Source organism: Diabrotica virgifera, chromosome 7, assembly GCF_917563875.1.
Source record: "Diabrotica virgifera virgifera chromosome 7, PGI_DIABVI_V3a".
Taxonomy (NCBI): domain Eukaryota; kingdom Metazoa; phylum Arthropoda; class Insecta; order Coleoptera; family Chrysomelidae; genus Diabrotica; species Diabrotica virgifera.
The window spans coordinates 117,485,390-117,497,830 of record NC_065449.1 but is presented as its reverse complement, the minus strand read 5'-3'; the positions used below and the strand labels follow the sequence as shown (position 1 = coordinate 117,497,830).

At 31.9% G+C, this 12,441-nt stretch overlaps 1 long non-coding RNA gene across 1 annotated transcript; it reads left to right on the top strand.

The window, feature by feature from the left end:
* Positions 1 to 10,769: 10,769 nt before the first annotated feature.
* Positions 10,770 to 11,377, top strand: LOC126887989 (uncharacterized). The gene is made up of 2 exons (XR_007699324.1): positions 10,770 to 11,041; positions 11,116 to 11,377. It is a non-coding gene; the product is annotated as an uncharacterized LOC126887989 (long non-coding RNA).
* The last annotated feature ends 1,064 nt before the right edge of the window (positions 11,378 to 12,441 follow it).

Here is a 12,441-nt window from a genome sequence, read left to right as displayed (position 1 = left end):
ACAATAATTTTATAAACCGGTTAAAGTTTATATTAAAGGGTGGACAATTAGTGGCTGAACAATTCATGGTGTGATGGAATTGTTGGGATGTGCTAAAAGGTTCTGGATTTAAGTATCTTATGTCTAGAATCTAGAAGATTGAATCAAGATTCTTTGGAAATTTTTTTGACAAATGAGACAACAGCACAGTAATTGCATCAATCCAACTCTTATTCAATTTCAAAGGGGCTTTAAGAAATTGTTATGTTTAAATTGGTTAAATGATGGTACCGAAAACTGTGAAGGTGATGTAGATGCTATATTATTACAAATTTTAGATTTTTCTAAATTAAGTGAAGTAGGTATTTGATTTCACACCAGCACATACTTGCACAACATCGAATAAACTTAGGTACTGTAATTGATATTGATTATAAGTCAAATGATATATTGCAACAAAATATAATGAAATATATTTGAGGTTATTTCATGAATAAAACTCTTCAAGTTCATACTTGTGATACTCTTTCATACATCCACAATGTATCACAAGTTGATACTTGTGATACATTAATAAAACTCTTCTTTAGAATCCAGTTTTCAGCAAATTTCGAATACTTTATATTGCAAAATAATGTTACAAATGTTTAAAAAATTTGTTTTTATACACCCTCAAAAATTTGTCAAAATTTTCCACTTTTATTGGTTAAATTTGGATACCTACTCGAGTACGACTATTTTCTACATAATAAATTAATCGTAATTTTAAAAAATCAATTTAATTTTAACAAAAAAAAAAAGAAAAACAATATACTTATGGTTTGGAAATATAGTTATATTTTAGGCGTTGTTATTATAATTTTTTGCTGCACATACAATACGTAACTTACTCATCTTGTCCAAAATGATATTTTTTTTATTTTACATATCTATGTATTTTAATTTACAATCTGTTTAGTCGAAGCTATAAGCAAGGAGTTTGAGTGTTGAATACATGAGGGAGGAGCTGCCCTGTAGCAACCCTCCTATTATATTTTTTTACATGAGATAATAATATATTTAATTTATTAAATCTGTTGGTCATAGTTTCTTCAGTCGTCGTGCGAATTCGGAAGGAGCGTTTAGCAGTTTTGCTTCATTATTCGCAGGGCCCCGTAACCGGACGTGCAACGCGTGCGACGCACGCGGGCTCGACCCCAAAAGGGCGCCAAACCGAAGGTTTGGCAAATAAGAAATATTTATTTTAAATGAGACTGATTTTTATTGTATACAATTTGAATTTAAATTTTTTGATGAACATCTAGAAAAATCTCAAAAATCAAATAAATATTGTGTTATTACTGAAAAAATAATTAAAATTTTATTTTATGTTTGGTGTTAATAATTACTAGGTACCTACTATTATTTTATTTTTAAAAGAATATAATCTAAGTCTTCTAAAGTAAAAAAATAATATTTTGGGTATGGTTAGTGTGACCAACTAGTCCGAAAAATCCGGGACTTGGCCCGAATTACGAAGTCTTTTCCCGGCGTCCCGGACAAGGCTTCCGGACCATCCGAATTTTCAACGTTTTGGTAAAATTCTATTTTGAAATTTTGAATATGTTATTCTTCTGTTAATTCACATCAAATTGAATTGGTGGGACGAAAAAAAGTCGACAATTACCTACCGACAGTACTAATACCGTAATACCACATCCAAAACGCTTGCATTTTATATCGTGGTAAAAGCTCTACAAAAACTCAATCTGTGGACTTTTTGCATTCCTGTATTTTTAATATCGTCTTCTGAAAAGACGATTCAAAAACAATAATAATTCATGTATTCATGTATACCTACCTACACATGAATCAACTGTCCAAGGAAAATACATGGAAATCCACCATCAGTTGATTTTCTAATTTTTCCGTTTTTTGAGAACGATTTCCGGATTGGAAGTTGAAATGTCAAAAACTAACAAAAATTTAATTATCACAACCAATGGTAGCTTAATCTCATCAGAAATATTGTTGTCGACATAAAAATGTTAAATAATCAATAAAATGATATATTCTATATTTAAAAAAATGGCCCGTTTTTTCGTTGAAAAGTCCCGGATTTTAGGTATTTTTATCAGCCTTGTCCCGAATTCGACTGAACTGGAGTTGGTCACACTAGGTATGGTGCATAAATATTATATTATTATTATTCCAAATATTATTCAATGATTATGGACTGTATCCCAGATTCAAGTCGTACAAAGCAAACAAGCCTAAGTTTGCGTTATGTAGTATTAAACGATAATTCTAAAAAAAAATTGAAATACAAGAGATTTTTTTAGCTTCTCACCTAATATTTGACAATACAGGGGAAGGACTATTTAATTTTGTATAACGCAGAATGAAATATTGCATTATTACTGATGGCCGAAAGTCCCTGAAAACTTCTATACTGTTTATTTTAATAAATTACAGGGGTGACAAAAAAAGAGAAAAGTCAGTTTGATGTTTAATTTCAAATATTTTATTCAAAAGGAACTTTTTGGTTATTCTAAGGGAGTTTTAGCTTTCGGTAATAACGTAATCTTTCATTCTGCGTTTAAATTTTTCAAAAATAATTTACTTAGTTTTCTCTAGATTCGAAAAAAATGAATCCTTTTAAAACACACTGGCACGAAATTTTGCGTCTACGCCCTTAAGTATAAAAGACACGAGAGGTCAAGGGTATGATAATGGTAACAATATGCGTGTATGATTAGGGGAGGATAACCTCGAGCTTTTTTTGTTCCACGCACTGAACATAGTTTAAAAGTAGTGAATGATGCTCCTAAAGTGTCAAATGAAATAATAAACTTTTTTATAAATAAACAAATAAATAAATAAATACTTTATTTTCTTTTAGGCAGACAGAGTCTGTATAGAATTAGTCAAAGTAATACATTAAGTAAATATAACAAACAAAATAAACAATCACACTACACAAACTAACAACGAAAATAAATTTAAAATTGAAGAAATTCTTCAACTGAATAAAAAATGTGTGTCATCAGAAATTCCTTTAAATTTAGTTTAAAGCTTGTCAGGCTCTTAAACAATTTTATATGCGTTGGTAATATTATAGAGTCTTTGTCCCGTTATACTCGGGGACCTGCAATATATAATATTTCCCCTACACATTGGGGCACGCAAGGTATCTTTATATCTAGTATTCATGTTATGTACAGTCGGAAAAATGAAAGAATACCCATGAACGAACATATAAAACACGCTGTAGTTCCCTGTCAACATGTCACAAAGAAAATTGCCCAGCGCAATTACATGTAATAATAATTATTACATGTACTTGCGCTGACCAATTTTTTGTGTGACACGGTGACAGGAAAATACAGCGTGTTTTATATGTTCGTTCATGGGTATTCTTTCATTTTTCCTACTGTATTTGCCCATTGGTTTTAAAATTTTCGAGATTATTAAATATATATATGCAATTCTCCAGAATATAAATATGTACAGGCCAATGGCAATATTTTGAAATTTTGAAAGTATTGCCTACAACTTGTTTTATGAGGGATACCAGCAATAGTCCGTATTATTCTTTTTTGTGCCAAAAAGACTTCATTGATATGGCAACTTGATCCCCAGAAACAAATACCGTATCGCAAACGAGATTCGGCTTGGGCACAATAAAGCATTATTAATTGTTTCTCCGTTAATACTTGTTTTAAATTTCGAAACAAAAACGTTACTGAGTTCAATGGTTCAATTTTGCGGCCAGTGTATCACAATGTTTCCTCCAATTAAGATATTCATCTATATGAAGTCCTAAGAACTTTAATGATGAAACAAATTCAATATCATTATTATTTATATGTAAGTTAATTGGGTTAATACATCGTTGCCTATTATGAAATTGCATGAAAAGGGTTTTTTGCATCCCACACAAATGCATTAATTAATATTGAATTATTTAAGCAGTATTTAAAAAAAAATAAAATGTTAAAAAAATCAAATAGGGCTAGACTGAGACAAAAAAAAGAGAATGGTTAATTTATGATTTCCAATCAAACTCAGTTTTTTGCTTTGTCTTCTTTCAAATATCAGGAAAATACAACCGACTTCAAGACAAATTAAATTAAGCAGTTATCTTCAAAGGCATTTTTATATTCCATGTTCTAATCATTCCCTCAATTTGGTAATCAATTTTGCTTAGAAGCTGGTAATTATTTTGGTATGGTACGTTTTTTTTTTCAATTTCTACCCAACGATGGGCCTTATAGTCCATTCACTCACGGTAAAATATTGCAAAACCTCCGGATTTTAAAGAACCTTTGGATTTGAAACAAGAGCTTGGATTGACATGAAATTTGGTATAAGCAAACCTAAATTAAAAAAAATGATATTGTGCCAATGTGTGTTTTTTCTCTACGGTTGAATCCACCCCTTCTCTGGGGTGAAAAAATTTACCGTCAAAATACGTCCGGAAGTGGATAAGCTGACTAATTCTAAGCAACTTTTGTTCAATAGAGTTTTTTCATCAAGTCAATACATTTCGAGTTATTTGCAAGTGAATATCTTCATTTTTCAACAAACAATAACACGTTTTTAGGCGGTTTTTCACAAATAACTCAAAAAGTAAGTATTTTATCAAAAAAATATTCTTAGCAAAAATATAGTTTTTAAAAAATTGAAAAAATGGTGTATGTGTGCAGTCTCTAGACCCAGTAGAAGCAGAGTTGTAGCTAATGAAAAGTAGGTTCTTATTCATCAAATTCCAAATCAAATATTTCAACGTGAAATAATCAAAGAATGAAGCACTTTTCATGGAAAACTCATCATAACTTGTTTAAATGTTTAAAAAAGCATTAATCTTGTTTTTAAAAAAAAATTTTAACATAAAAGGTAAGCAAGATACGCTCAGAATAAAGTTGCTCCCATTTTTTGGGTAAAAAAAAAACTCATGAAAATAACCCCCTAATTAGCATCTCAAATGAAATTAATCCTTACCGCTTCACAAGCTACTTTGCTTATGTATTGTTTATATGCTCTGCGAGTTTTAACGGTATAAACTGCTTAGTTATAAAAGGGCTGTAGTAGAAAGGGCTTGAACAAGTCACTAATCACGAGTGTATGCAATTTTTTTATTTGGCTTAATGCCTCGACAACTAATGGCCATTGGCATGGTACGGTGGATTTTTTCAATCAGGTACCTAGTGTAATGGGTAGTGTGTGTGTTCAGTAAATGTCTTGTTACTTAGCAAAGTCGTCATTGTTTTTGCAAAGAGACGCCTATTGTATCCGAACCTCTCCCGTATAAGTACCGATCCCACAAGGATAGAAACTATTTTCATTTCTTAATTTTTAATAAATGAAAAACTCTCTACCCAGGGTATGCAAATTTTGAACAGTCACATCTTAACCAATTTTCGTTTTCCAAAAAAGCAAAAATCTGAAATATTCAGAAAAGCAAATCCTACATACATTTTTTTTACTCTTTAAGATTTTTGTTACCACTAATAATTTTTAAGTTATTTTGAAAAAAAAGACATTTTTTTTTAAATTACAAAAAATTTGTTGTACTTTAAATCCCAATGTTTTGAAATATAAGCACTGTGAACCGGTGAAACTTACAGATCATATACTTGTAAGTTTTTTCAAGTTTTTCATAAATTTTCAAGATTTTTTGTCAAAAAAAAAGGAATCAACATTATTTTAAGCTTTACTTGTCTAATTTTGATACTTGAAACTTGTTAAAAAAACAAAAATAAAACTTTTTAACACTTTAAAAAAGTTGTGATGATTTTTCACCGAAAAGTGCTTCATTTTTTTTATTATTTACGTTGAAATATTTGATTTGGAATTTGTCGAATAAGAATCTACTTTTCATTAGCTCCAGTTCTGCTTATACTGGGTCTACATTCTTCATACATACTACATACACAATTTTTTTAAATTTTGTTTACGCTATATTTTTTCTAAGAATATTTTTTCGATAAAATACTTAATTTTGGAGTTATTTGCGAAAACCCGTCTAAAAACGTACTTTTTTTTTTGTTGAAAAATGAACATATTATTTACTAGCAAATAACTCAAAAAGTATTGATTTAGTGAAAAAACTCGATAGAACAAAAGTTACTTAGAATTAATCAGTTTCCATTCCGCACTTATTTTGAATGTATGTTTTTTCACCCCCGAAGGGGCGGCACTCATACCCAGGGCAAAATCACATATCGACACAATATCCCTTTTTTCTTTGGGATATTAGCTATGGACTATTAATGAGCAGTTGTTGCGAAATGTAAAAAGAATGATCTTTTTTACATTGTCGTAATTTATTTTTGGAGTAACTACTTCCCAAAACAACATAAATATCTGTAAATTTGTTTTAAGTAAATGGTCGCTATAAAGGGGCCTACTTCTTATAGCCGCCTAGGGCCCCACGATGCCTTAAACCGTCACTGTGATGTCGTCTGCAAATATCGTGAAATGTCCATTCGAGTTAACCGAGACAACATCGTTTACATAAATAAGAAAGAGAACAGGTCCTAAAATTGAGCCTTGCGGTACACCTATGTCAATATCAAGATAGTTGGATTTATGCGTCGCATTTGATGATTTGCCTTTTTCTGTTAAGCTGACGTATTGACGACGTGCAGTTAAATAGGATGTTAACCAATTTAACGCACGTCCTTGAATGCCGATATTTTTTAATTTATACAATAAAATTTTGTGATTGACACAGTCGAAAGCCCTGCTAAGATCACAAAATATCCCAACAGGACTCTCTCCAGTATCTATTAACCCATTAGCGCCCACGGATACCATATGGTAACAAAATCCCTCTCAATAATATTGAGGCTCCACTGGAATTTTTTTAGCGGGAATTCGAATATTTTAAGTTTCGAGGTTAGCAGACATGACAGACTTTCATTCTATCTCATTTGTAAGCCGATTGCTGTACGTTTTATTGGTGTGCAATTTTTTTTCCTGAATAGTTTTTATTTTAAGTCGAAATTATGGATGTTCGACGGGCGCAAGTATATTTTCGCAGTAGTATTGCATATTTTAGTAGAAGTTTGATATAAACGCTATTGTAAATAGATCAAATATTTGTTTTGAGCATAAATATTTTGAATCAATTTTAATTTGCTTTTGATATGAAGCCCTACAAAAGATCTTAGAGCCCTACTCTAAGATTACAAAAAGTAATCTTAGAAGTTATAAACAACACCGAGTATACATTGAATGCGATTTAACACTTAAAGATATTGATATGCAGAAAAATCTTAGATATATAGCAGCAAAAGGAAAGGCAAATGGCAAAAGAATAAAAATGGGATATGGTTTTATCGTTATTGAAGACACCAAATGGAGATGGAACCATAGTACGAATGATATAGAAATATTCAGAGATAATGTAGCAGCAACTAGTTCAAAAATCTACTAGTTAATGCAAATTCGAGGATGGATATGGATACGAACGTGGCACAGATTATGGACATGAGAGGATATAACAAAATCGATACGAGTCTTGACAAAAATATGCAAAAACTAAACCGTAAAGATACAAACAATGAAAGAACTATGAATGCAAAAAATGAAAAACAAAATAAGTATTGGAAAATTGGATTGTGGAATATACAAAGTCTAAATGGTAAGGAAGAGGAAGTTATTGATGAGTTTGAAAACACAAAAATGGATTTTTTAGCATTAACTGAAACAAAGAGAAAAGGAAGCGGATGTATTAAAATGAGAAATGAGCACTACATAATTTTTGGAGGTGTTAATGAGTCAGAACGTGCGAGGACAGGAGTTGCCCTAATGGTTCACAGAAATGAGCATAAAAATATCACCAGATGGAAAAATATTTCGGAAGGACTCCTTAGAATAGATATCAGTAAAAACGAGAAGACAACAATTATTGTTGGGTATGGACCATCGAAAAATGAAGCCAAGGAACTCAAAGATAGCTTCTGGGATCAATTACAGGAAGAAATGGACCAAATAAATCATAAGGTCATAATAGTAGGCGATTTTAATGAGCGAGTAGGGTCAAGCAATGAATATGACTACCCTATAGGACCATATGGAGAAACAGTCAGGAATAATAATGGACAAAGGGTCATCGAGTTTGGCATCATGAATGATATGCAAGTTAGTAACACATTTTTTCAACACAAGGAGATTCATAAATACACACGAGTGATGGATTCGCGGAACGAAAAATCCGTTATTGACCTAGTATTAGTACAGAACAGATATAAAAATTGAAATAGCGGACGTTCGTGTTAAAAGAGGTTATGAGATCAGCTCGGATCATTTTCTCGTTGAAGCTAAAATAAAGACAAGGAGAGAACAGATATTTAAGACTAAAAATGAAGAAAATCGCTAAGAACAACCAAGTATTAAAGTATACAAACTTCAGTCTGATATTATTAGAAAAGAATACTGTTGTAAATTAAATGAAGTAATACGAAAAACAAATTGGAAAAATGAGGAGGATATAGAAATATTATGGAATATTTTTAAGAAGCTGGTATATGCAACTGGAAGTAATATAAGTGGTGTAAGAAAGGAAGATATCTGAAAGGTACAGCTTGGTGGAATAATGACATAAAATTGGAAGTTTCGAAGAAGAAAAAATTGTGGAAAAAGTATATAAGCAATAAAAGTGAAAGTAATTATCAAGAATATAAGGAACGGAGAATACTGGTTAAAAATAAAATTAAAGAAGCTAAGAATCGGCAATGGGAAGAATTTGGAAATAAAATGGAAAGTGATAGTAAGGGTAATGCGAAATTGCCCTATAGGAGCCTAAAAAATCTAAGACAAAAGAAATCAAACGGAATAACAGGTTTAGAGGACAAAGATGGTAACATATTATTAAAAAATGAAGAGATCACGGAAAGATGGCGGGAACATTTTATGGAAGTATTAATGGGAGACAACAACGAAATAGAGAATGACAGGGAGGAGTACAATTAAAATGAACAAGATGATGATGACATAACATACGAAGAATACAGGGAAGCAATTCTAAAATTAAAAATACGAAGCAAGTTTTCAATCCTAATAGCAAATAATTAATATTGAAAAATATCAAAAATTACTAAAAGATTTTTAAATTGAAAACTTACTGGTACATCCCCATGTATACGCCTCCAAGACTTCTACAATTTGCAAGTCATATGGATGCTGCAGTAAAGACGATAGGGAAGGAATTCTAAACCTTGCAATTCAAATCCCCCGTCTGCAGCCGGCTAGGAACTGAAAGATGCACCATAGTTACTCTACTGAGTAATAAGAAAATAAAATAAAAATGTACACTGGCTGCACTCCTTATTCTAATTAAAAAGTAAGATTGTTTTTCCTTCGTATTGCAGCCGAATATATAAAAATGGTACACACATTTTTATTTTATTTTCTTATTACTCAGTAGAGTAACCATGGTGCATCTTTCAGTTCCTAGCCGGCTGCAGACGGGGGATTTGAATTGCAAGGTTTAGAATTCCTTCCCTATCGTCTTTACTGCAGCATCCATATGACTTGCAAATTGTAGAAGTCTTGGAGGCGTATACATGGGGATGTACCAGTAAGTTTTCAATTTAAAAATCTTTTAGTAATTTTTGATATTTTTCAATATTAATTATTTGCTATTAGGATTGAAAACTTGCTTCGTATTTTTACGGCCAGATGACGCTAGCCACCCATTACCATCATTTTGGCTGCAATATTTGGGAAAACATTTCGATGAGATTTGATTGGATTAAGGAGAACAGTGCCTACGTTCCTTCTGATGACGCTCCAATAAGAGCAGAAAACTGCAGTTAAAGGGACTGGCTGCACTCCTTATTCTAATTAAAAAGTAAGATTGTTTTTCCTTCGTATTGCAGCCGAATATATAAAAATGGTACACACATTTTTATTTTATTTTCTTATTACTCAGTAGAGTAACTATGGTGCATCTTTCAGTTCCTAGCCGGCTGCAGACGGGGGATTTGAATTGCAAGGTTTAGAATTCCTTCCCTATCGTCTTTACTGCAGCATCCATATGACTTGCAAATTGTAGAAGTCTTGGAGGCGTATACATGGGGATGTACCAGTAAGTTTTCAATTTAAAAATCTTTTAGTAATTTTTGATATTTTTCAATATTAATTATTTGCTATTAGGATTGAAAACTTGCTTCGTATTTTTACGGCCAGATGGCGCTAGCCACCCATTACCATCATTTTGGCTGCAATATTTGGGAAAACATTTCGATGCGATTTGATTGGATTAAGGAGAACAGTGCCTACGTTCCTTCTGATGACGCTCCAATAAGAGCAGAAAACTGCAGTTAAAGGGACTGGCTGCACTCCTTATTCTAATTAAAAAGTAAGATTGTTTTTCCTTCGTATTGCAGCCGAATATATAAAAATGGTACACACATTTTTATTTTATTTTCTTATTACTCAGTAGAGTAACTATGGTGCATCTTTCAGTTCCTAGCCGGCTGCAGACGGGGGATTTGAATTGCAAGGTTTAGAATTCCTTCCCTATCGTCTTTACTGCAGCATCCATATGACTTGCAAATTGTAGAAGTCTTGGAGGCGTATACATGGGGATGTACCAGTAAGTTTTCAATTTAAAAATCTTTTAGTAATTTTTGATATTTTTCAATATTAATTATTTGCTATTAGGATTGAAAACTTGCTTCGTATTTTTACGGCCAGATGGCGCTAGCCACCCATTACCATCATTTTGGCTGCAATATTTGGGAAAACATTTCGATGCGATTTGATTGGATTAAGGAGAACAGTGCCTACGTTCAAGGTTCATAGATAGGGGTTAGGTTATCTCATAACTATGTGGGCGGAAGCGAGAGGGAGGGGAATGCCTACGTCACTCGTACGACAAAGTCAAGTTTGACAGTTGTATGTGGTTATATTTCCGCATATTTTTGTGGAATTTTCTTATAATATCGTTTATTTGTTTAATATTTGTTGAGTTTTTAAGCATATAAGGACTATATTACTATAATTACTTATTTGGGTCCTATACAAAGGCAGTAATGACTTGTGAAGTGTGTTTTCGTAACCGTGTAAGGTTAGTTTAACAATTATAATATTACACATAATAATATGTAGTTTTGTATGTTATAATAATAAAACATTTTTTAGATGAGTGGTGGTAACATTTGTAGCATAGCTATATGTAAAAGCAACTCCAAAATTCCTGAACCAGATGGAAACAAAATAATGTTTTTGGACATTTCCCAAATACCTTAACATTATCAAAAAATAATGGATAATAAAATGTTACAAGATAAATGGGCCTCTAAACATAAGAAAATAGGTAGCAAACATTTCCTCGTGTCTGAATATGTTAATATTATGTTACGTCTTTTTTATATTTTAACCTAATAATAAATTATTTATATTATTCGTTCTTTTGTTGTTGCATACCACCAAAAATGATAAAAGTGCTGCACATTCCACGAAAAACATAATAAGTAAGTACCTACATATTAGTATTTTTGATTTTAAACTTTTTCTTCTATTTTTTTGGATTTTTGTGCTAATTAAATTGTTTTCTCCATTTAAAACACACATAATAAGTGTTAAATGAATTCTAGTTTTTTGTTAGCAGACTATTGATTTTTAAGGGAAAAATTGATATAATTACCAATATAAGAACCACTTAAATATACCTATACCCAAGAAAATCTCAAAATATATTGCAAAACCTAAGTTTTTGAACCTTTTATTAGCATTGACTCTTATGACAATTTTAAAATTGTCGTACGGATGACGTATTCCCGCCTTTAAAAAGCCAGCCTTTGATTGGTCTACAGTTATGAGACAACCTACGCCCTAATCTATTAACCTTGGCCTACGTTCCTTCTGATGACGCTCCAATAAGAGCAGAAAACTGCAGTTAAAGGGACTGGCTGCACTCCTTATTCTAATTAAAAAGTAAGATTGTTTTTCCTTCGTATTGCAGCCGAATATATAAAAATGGTACACACATTTTTATTTTATTTTCTTATTACTCAGTAGAGTAACTATGGTGCATCTTTCAGTTCCTAGCCGGCTGCAGACGGGGGATTTGAATTGCAAGGTTTAGAATTCCTTCCCTATCGTCTTTACTGCAGCATCCATATGACTTGCAAATTGTAGAAGTCTTGGAGGCGTATACATGGGGATGTACCAGTAAGTTTTCAATTTAAAAATCTTTTAGTAATTTTTGATATTTTTCAATATTAATTATTTGCTATTAGGATTGAAAACTTGCTTCGTATTTTTACGGCCAGATGGCGCTAGCCACCCATTACCATCATTTTGGCTGCAATATTTGGGAAAACATTTCGATGCGATTTGATTGGATTAAGGAGAACAGTGCCTACGTTCCTTCTGATGACGCTCCAATAAGAGCAGAAAACTGCAGTTAAAGGGACTGGCTGCACTCCTTATTCTAATTAAAAAGTAAGATTGTTTTTCCTTCGT